Here is a 9504-nt window from a genome sequence, read left to right as displayed (position 1 = left end):
CCTATGCCAAGCAAACCAAGAACTCCTGCCTTAATGCCACACTCAGGGAAATTCTGAAGGAACCATTGCACCCCGGCCTGCTTATAAGCCCGCTCTTTCACCTAAACCTCGTGAGACAGATCATCATGCACTAGATTGCACCTGTCCCAAGCGTCATTTCGAATTTTGCTTGTGCTGTCTCTGAAGATATTGAATTGACTAATGCCTAAATTTTGGGTGTCCTTCCCACGAGACTTTCCCAGCTCCGTCATCCAATGCGGATCTTCTCTATGCCTAGAGATATTCCTGGCTGCTCTGTAGATATGGTGGAGGATAATGTCAGTATTGAGAATTTCGGACATGTTGTTGTATTGTCTCTAAGGATAAGCAGTCTTTTTGCTGAGGTGATTGATGTAACACTGTGTCACAAGCCCAACCACGAGGAGGGACAGATTATGGAATTGGCTTTTCATATGAACTATTGTTCTCTTGGACCTGCCCAATAGTTCTATTTACTGCATTATTAGCTAAAGAGTCGGCCTTAGTGTTAAAATTTCTCAAAACATGTTTATATTGGATGATCCCCAACTGCTTTGTGTTTTCCATGATCCTTTGCTTAATTCTATTGAGGGCCTAGTTTTTGAAATCTCCCCCTGATTCCATAGCTGCGATTATTATTGCTGAGTCGCCTATTATAACTGGGTTTTTAGCTTGTAGGTTTTTAAGGATGCAAGTGCCCAGGAGCAGACTATAGGCCTCTGCTTTGTTGTTTGTCATATTGCCCAGTCCCCATTCATAAGTAATGATAGCTTTCCCCTCTTGATCAGAGATAAATCCCCCAGCTCCAGCTTTACCGGGGTTATTTTTGGAGGCACCATCGAACTGTAGAGTGAAAGTCTTTTGATCTAGAATCCACTGTTCTATTTCAGTTTGGGTTCCCCGGAGTTTCCAATCTTTTCTTCTTTTTCCTGAATTGGCTGCCACTTGTTTATTCATTGAGTATACCAACGGGAATTTGTTGAGCCATTCTTCTTCATCTTTCTACCAGTTGGTATGGTCGTTTTTATGCACTGAGTTAGCGCTGATCATTTCTGCCACAAGCCCCAGAGTTTTGGCCAAAATGAGTGCTGGGTTTGGCTTTTGGTTTTTGAAGATACAACTATTTCTAGAGAGCCAAATTTTCCAACAAAGGACAGAAGGAATGCAATTCCAGATTCTCATAATTGTGGATTTACCTTTTTTTGCATATGGGTAGCCTTTTCCCCAGTTTCTATTTAGAGTTGAGAGCTGATCAAAGTTTTCCATAGGTGACCTCAAAGGACTTGTAATTTGTCACCAACAGTGCTTAGCAAAGGTGCATTCTAGGAATAAATGTTGACTGCTCTCCTCCTCATTGTGGCATAAACAGCACATTGATGGCCCTTGAATCCCTTTTTTCTTGAGATTTTCAGCAGTGAGAATTTTGCCCTTCAAGAGGGTCCAAGCAAAAAATTTTATTTTTGGAAGGCATTCATTCTTCCAAATTGTTGATCGAAGGTTCCAGTTTTCAAGGTTATTGTTGGATTGTAGAAGCTAATACCCAGCTTTCACTGTAAACTTCCCTCCGCTAGGATCCCAAACAAAGCTGTCTTGGGAGGATTTGTTGGTTGGGGCAGCTCCGGTCAACGTAATTTTCAGTTCAGCCCACTGATTTTTTAAGTGGTTTGGAAGAGGGAGGTCCTTCCAGGCGGACCAACAGTTTTGATCCCAGACCGAGATGTCATGGAGGGAATTTAGGCTTTTTGCCTCCATCCAATTTTTCAAGGGTCTGTACTGCTGAAATTGGCTTCGTGGCTCCGATCCCATTATTCTATCTGTCCATAGATTTATATCTTTTCCATTTCCAGGAATCCTTGAAATATGATTTTTGATTTGAGGAATAACCTTTTTAATGAGTCTCCATGCTTGAGTGCATGGTCTTTCCGCAATCAGATCAGAGAGGATCTTTGAATGCCGTCCATTGAGGTATTTCTTGAGAAGAGCCTCGACCCACCAGCTGCCTTTTTCCACTAGCATTCTCCACACAAGTTTAAAGCCCATTGCTTTGTTTGTTAAACTTGGGATCTTAATAGATATGCCTCCTTTATCAAAGGGGAGGATCACCTGTTCCCAGCGAACCAAACTGAATTTTTTTGTGTCTTGTTTCCCTCCCTGCCATAGAAAGCCTCTCATGATTAGCTCCATTTGTTTATGAATGCTAGCTGGAGCCAAAATAACAGCATACTGATAAATGGGAAGGGCTGAGAGGAGAGCTTTAATGAGGATGGTCCTGCCCGCTAAGTTTAACCACATCAGCCCCCAGCTTTGAAGGTTCCCTTTCATTTTTTCTATCTGCTTGTTCCAAGTCTCGGACTTGACCACTTCCTTTGCAAGCGGAAGACCAAGGTAGGAGAAATGGCTCCAGTTCTTTTGGATCGGGATTTCCATGATTTGTGTGATCCTTTGCATTACTTGGGGCGAGACATTCCAAGTATATATTCTGCACTTTTTATTGTTAAGCAGGCCCCCTGAAACAGCCAAGAAAGAATCAAGGATTTTCTTGAATCTCCTAGCTATTAAGCTTGAGGCTCCTCCAATTAGGAGTGTGTCATCAGCAAAGAGAGAGTGATTGATTTCTTTTATTCCTCTCGCTATGCTTATGCCAATTATCTCCCTTTTTTTCCTTTGATTTTCCAGATGTATGCTTAAAGTTTCCGCCATGATGATGAAAAGGAAGGGGGAAAGAGGGCAACCTTGTCTCAAACCTCTGGAGCTTCGAAAATAGTGGCTGGGCCTTCCATTGATCAGGGGGGCTATCCACGGATTTGAAATGCATTCCATTATGATATTGATGAATTTGTTAGAAATTCCAAACTTCTAAAGAACAGCCACAAGAAATTGATGGCTGACCCTGTCAAAGGCATTTGCCATGTCAAGTTTGATGACCATGCCTTTTTCTTTTCTTTGTAAACTGCTGTGGATGGCCTCTTGCACCAGAATAACATTGTCCGTTATCTGCCTTTTTGGGACAAATCCTCCTTGATTCTCTGAGATGAGAGTGGGCAAGAGCTTTTTCAACCTATTTGCCAGGATTTTTGTGACAATTTTATAGGAGGCATTACAAAGAGAAATAGGTCTGTAACGGTCAAAAGAGAGAGGGTTTGTCCGTTATCTGCCTTTCATGAATTAAGATCATGTCTAGTCTTTCTTTGATATTATGAGTTCCTACTCTTTTTTTGCTCCATGTAAATTTTCTATTACATGGCAGTATATCAATGAGTTTATGAGTTTCTATTATTTCTTCCAAAGCATCTCTCGATGGGTCAGTGAAGTATTTTCCTCCCATCTTTTCTTCAATGTTCCTTATTAGATTCAAGTCACCTCCCAAGACCATCTTACTTCTTTGGCATTCCTGCATCTCTGATTTAATAGAGTCCCAACAGTAGGCTTTGTCCCTGTAATGATTTGGGGCATAAATGTTTAACACTGTGAATTTTTCATTTGTAATTTTGTTTTTGAGATCAGTTCTGACCCACCAGTGAGTTGATTTTTGACTGATGAGATCCCATTTCCTCTTGTTCCACATTGTACCTATTCCTCCTGAGGCACCCAATGAATCTGTCGTTGTTCCTTCAAAGCTTCTGTGTTTTTTTATGAATTTTTGAAAATCTTGATTTGACATTTTGGTCTCTTGGATCAAAAAGATATCCGGCTGTTCTTGACTGATGATATCCCGGGCTGCGTTGGATTTTAAAGAGGAGCCCAAGCCCCTGCTGTTCCAAGAGACCAAAATCATTACTTACTTGCTTTTTGGTGAGCCCCACTCTTCTCCTTTGTCTTCTCCCCACTTCCTCTTTGTTTGGCCAAAAAAGAATCCATCGGTTGTTGAGTACCTGTGGCCATTTCTTTAGCTGTTGTTTCATCTCTTATTTCTTTATTCGACTTCCTGCCAGCTTTTTTTGGTTGCTCTGAGGTGATGCTTGCTTCTTTGACTTTGTTTCTTGTAAGGATACGGTCTATGGTGGGAGGAGGTGAAGGAAAATTTTGAGAGGGAGAGTGAATAACTGCTAAGGCTTTGTCTTGAGACGGAGATTGTGGGGATGAAGGATCTTCTTCTTCCAGGGATTCGAATGGGTTTGATGTTAAAGGAATTGACTGGGTCAAGATGGGGGGGGAGAGGGGGTTCAGGCCTGATTTTCTTAGGGTTGCTTTGGTTTTGTACCTGGTTGCTTGGGGTTTGTTTTCTTTTTTTTGGTGATGATGTCTTCGTAGGGGATGATAGGAAGGCTAGAATCGTTGGTCGTGGAAAGGTAAAGTTGAAGTTGCAAGGTGGAAGGGTTAAAACACTTCCAGGTGTTCTACATATTCCTGCATTGGCCAAAAATCTGATTTCTGTAAGCAAGCTAGATAATGCAGGTGTAAAAACAGTGTTTGAGAAGGATACCTACAAGATGGTTCGAGGAGCACTAGTATTGATGCAGGGAATTTGGATTGGAACTCTGTACAAGCTGCAAGGTAGCACTGTTATTGATGGGTGCAACAGTTCTGTGGTTCCTGAAAGTGGAGGAGAAAATCTAGTGGTCTCTGGAGAGAAGACCATGTTGTGGCATCAAAGGCTTGGACATATTGGAGAGAAGGGCCATCGAATACTTCATGATAAAGGTATGGTAGAAGGTGTGAGTAATAGCTCTCTAGATTTTGATTTCTGTGAAAATTGTGTATATGGGAAGCAGAATAGGGTGAATTTCCCCTCTGGTAGTAAGAGGGCGAAACAGATATTAGAGCTTGTGCACAGTGATGTGTTTGGACCTGTGAAGGTTCCATCACTAGGTAAGTTTGTGTACTATGTATCATTTATAGATGACTTCTCAAGGAATACATGGATATATTTCCTTAAGAAGAAATCTAAAGTCTTTGATAAGTTTAAAGAATTTAAGGCTCTGGTGGAAAACCAAAAAGAGAAGAAGATAAAGGTGGTGAGGAAAGATAACGGTGGAGAGCTTTGCAGTAAGGAATTTGAAGAATTCTGCAAGAAGTGTGGTATAGCACGGTAGAAGACTACTCCATATACACCTCAGCAAAATGGAGTAGCAGAAAGAATGAACAAGACGTTGATGGAAAGGGCAAGAAGCATGCTTAGTGGTGTCGAGTTAGGACAAGAATTCTGGGCAGAGGCGGTGGAGACAACATGTTACCTGGTCAACAGATCACTTTCATCAACGTTGGAGGATAAAACTCCACAAGAGGTATGGACTGGTAAGAAACCCTATCTTTCACATCTGAGGATATTTGAATGTGATGCATATGTACATGTTCCAAAGGAGAAACAAACCAAGTTGGATAGTAAATCTGAAAAGTGCATCTTTATTGGGTATAAGGATGGTTTAAAGGGATATAAGCTTTGGAACCCAGTAACAAGGAAGGTTGTGTACAGTCAAGATGTGGTGTTCAAAGAGGTAAAAGATGTTATTAAACATGAAGTCCAACCAAAGGAACCTGAAAAGATAAAGTTTGAGCTAAAGCAGGAAGAATCAGACTCTACAGTAGAGGAGGAATCAGAAGATGGAGAGCCACAAACTCCGGATGTGAAAAGATCAGTTCGAGAAAAAAGGCAGCCAGAAAGGTATAGTCCATCTGCTTTCTGTTCAAATTTTTCTTTATCTATTACTGATGATTATCCCAGAACTATGAAGGAAACAGTAGATTCAGAGGATGGAAAACTCTGGAAAGAGGCCATGGTTGATGAAATGGCATCTTTGCACAAAAATGAGGCTTGGGATCTGATGGAGTTGCCAACTAGAAGGAAACCCATTGGCAGCAAATGGGTGTTCAAGAAGAAGACAAATACAGAAGGAAAAGTGGAGAAATACAAAGCTCGATTGGTAGCAAAAGATTATTCCCAGGTGCCGGGAATTGATTTTGGTGATATTTTTTCTCCCATTGCCAAATTAACTTCTATTAAATTACTTTTATCTGTTGTTGTTGCTTTTGATTATGAGGTAGAACAGATAGATGTGAAGACAACATTTCTTCATAGGGATCAGGAAGAGGAGATCTACATGAAGCAACCTGAAAGCTTTGCGGTGAAGGGTAAGAAAGAACTAGTATGCAAGTTAAAGAAGTCTCTGTGTGGATTAAAACAGTCACCAAGGATGTGGTATCAGAAATTTGATACATTTATACGAGGACTTGGCTTCACCAGAAGAAAAGCAGATCACTGTGTGTATTTTAAATTAATTGGTGACCGTGTTATTTATCTGGTCTTGTATGTTGATGATATGTTGCTTGTTGGAAATGACAAAGAAATTATCCAGGATTTGAAGACCCAATTGTCCTCCAAATTCGTATGAAAGATCTTAGTGCTGCAAACTATATTTTGGGCATGGAAATTAAAAGAGATCGGGAAAAGAGGAAGCTCTGGTTAAACCAGAGGAAGTATGTCGAGACAATACCGCAGAGGTTTAATATGCAAGATAGTAAACCGGTGAAGGTTCCTATTCCTGTAGGTGTAAGGTTATCTACTGAACAGTGTCCTAAGACACAAGAAGAGGAAGAGGACATGTCTCATGTTCCATATGCAAGTGCAGTCGATAACCTGATATATGCAATGGTCTGTACTAGACCAGACATTGCACATGCAGTGGGAGTATTGAGCAAATTTATGTCAAAACTAGAGAAGGAGCACTGGACAGCAGTGAAGCGGGTTTTCAGGGATTTGCATGGCACTAGTGATTATGGTTTGTGCTACCAAGGAAGACCAGGATTGGACAGAATGTTAGATATTCGTGGCTTTGTTGATGCAGACTGGGCTGGATATCTAGATCAGATAAGATCTACAAGTGGGTATGTGTTTAACCTATTTGGAGGTGCAGTCAGTTGGATGTGTAAGAAACAATCTATAGTGGCACTATCAACTACAGAGGCAGAATACATGGCAGCCACTCCTGTAAGCAAGGAAGCAGTTTGGTTGCAAAGATTGTGTTCAATTATGGTGTTAGTACAGGGAGCTATAAGGATAGACTGTCACAGAGAAAGTGCAATTTTCTTGGCAAAGAACTCCACATATCATTCAAAGACAAAGCACATTGATGTTCAGTATCACTTTGTGAGGGATATGATAGAAGATAAAAAGGCGTTGTTGGTAAAGGCGGACACTTTGAAGAATACTGCAAATGCATTGACAAAATCTATGAGCTCTGAGAAGTTCTCTTGGTGTAGAGAGACAATGGGCGTTTCAGGGCTGAAAAAATGACTAAGCTCTCTTGTGGCCCCTTGTGGAAAGAAAACAACAAGTGGGAGAATGTTGGGTTGTGTTATATTCTTTCCACGACTAGCCCACGTAGTTAACCGGGGGGGTTAGAGGGGGGGTGGAACCCCCCCTTCGTTGCGTCGATTGTGTAGTTGGTGGAGGGGGGGTCACAGGGGGTTGAGGGGTACCCGTAACCCCACTTTATGGGGTCTAGGGAAATCCCTGGAAAATTTTGGTTTTGGACCCTATGTTAGGTTGGGTAGACCCACCTATGGTTTTGTGCATGATTTTTGCACATGTTTTTTGGACGCGATGGTTTTCGGTCCATGGTTTTGGACGCGATGGTTTTTGGTCCACGGTATTGAATGCTTCGGCATGTATAAATATGTATTGTAACATTGAAAGGAAATAATGAAAAATCAAGCTGGTAGTCCCGGTTTTGGGATCCAGGGGAAATCTCTGTGCATATGTGTTTTATGTGTTATGCTCTCGCATTGTTTATTTTCTATGTTTTAGAATTCATATGCAGGTAATTTCTGTACGGGGTTAAAACCTACAATAAGAAGAACAGTGTTGTTCAATCAAGTGAACGGCAATTGTTCAATAACTTGAACAGCGAAAACTAATGAACGGAAAATGTGTCATTCAATCAATTGAACGGTAGTCGTGAGAATACAAAGAAAAACGTGTTGTTCAATCAATTGAATGGCAATCGTCCAATTGTTTGAACAGCGAAAACAAAATAAGAAAAACAATGTTGTTCAACCAAGTGAACAGCAAGCGTTCATTCGTTTGAACAACGAAAACAACAAAAAATGTGTTGTTCAATCAATTGAACAGCAAACGTCCAATTGTTTGAACAACGAAAACAATCAAAAATGTGTTGTTCAATCAATTGAACAATGAACGTCCAATTGTTTGAACAACGAAAACAATCAAAAATGTGTTGTTCAATCAATTGAACGGCGAACGTTTCAATTGTTTGAACAATGAAAACAATCAAAAAATGTGTTGTTCAATCAATTCAACGGCAAACATCCAATTGTTTGAACAATGAAAACAATAAAAAATGTAATGTTTAATCAATTGAACGGAAAACGTCCAATTGTTTGAACAACGAAAAAAATCAAAAAATGTGTTGTTCAATGAATTGAATGGCAAACATTAAATTTGTTTGAACAACGAAAACAAAAAAAAATGTGTTGTTCAATCAATTGAACAGCAAACGTCCAATTGTTTGAACAAAAAAAACAAAAAAAATGTGTTGTTCAATCAATTGAACAGCAAACGTCCAATTGTTTGAACAATGAAAACAAACAAAAATGTATTGTTCAATCAATTGAATGACAAACATCCAATTGTTTGAACAACGAAAACAAACAAAAATGTAATGTTCAATCAATTGAACGACAAACGTTCAATTGTTTGAACAGTGAAATACGTCAAAGAAAAATTGTGATGTTCAATCAATTGAACGGCGAGTTACATAAAACAAAAAATAAATAAATAAAATTTTGTTTAATCAATTGACCTACAAGCGTTGAATTGTTTGAAAACAAGAAGAAGAAGAAGAAGAGAACAATCCATATTTACATGGTAATGCCTACAAAGGTATGTACATTATTTACAATTTTTCAAGCAATTTCAATTTTTTAAAGAAAAAGTTGTTGGATTATCATTCCCTACAGCTAGAATTTGCATGGAGGGGTCCTCGCGTACCTGCTCGCAAAAAGATTCTTTGGTAAGCGGTTGATGATAGAGGCGCACTCTATGCTCGTTTACCTTAAAGGAATGGTCGGATCCGTCTATGGTAGTCAAGGTAAGAGTACCATTGTTATGCACTTCTTGAATCTCATAAGGGCTGAGCCATCTTGTTTGCAACTTGCCTGGGAAGTCCTGGAACCTGGAATCGTACAGAAGTGCCCAATCCCCTTTTTGAAACGTTTTCTTCTTGATAAGGTTGTCATGCCATTTTTCCATTTCCTATTTTATTATTGCAGTTTGTTGCAAAGCAAGCAATTGAGCTTCATCTAATTCATTAATCTGTTGAAGACGCTTGGTTTGAGTTTCTATTAAATCCAGGCCCACTTCTTGGGCTGTCCTTAGAGTCTTTATTTCAAATTCGAGCAGAAAAATTGGTTCTTTATCGAACACAAGCTGGTAGGGAGAGTATCTAGTAGTATTCCTCCAAGTCATACGATAGGTCCACAAGGCCTCTGGCAGTCTAGCAGTCCAATCTCGTCGGTGCATTGACATTT

Source organism: Pinus tabuliformis, chromosome 9 (assembly GCF_031772625.1).
Source record: "Pinus tabuliformis cultivar Carrire ecotype Pingquan chromosome 9, CPIR1, whole genome shotgun sequence".
In the NCBI taxonomy this organism is placed as follows: Eukaryota; Viridiplantae; Streptophyta; class Pinopsida; order Pinales; family Pinaceae; genus Pinus; species Pinus tabuliformis.
The sequence above is the reverse complement of the archived record's forward strand: the minus strand, read 5'-3'. Positions refer to the sequence as shown.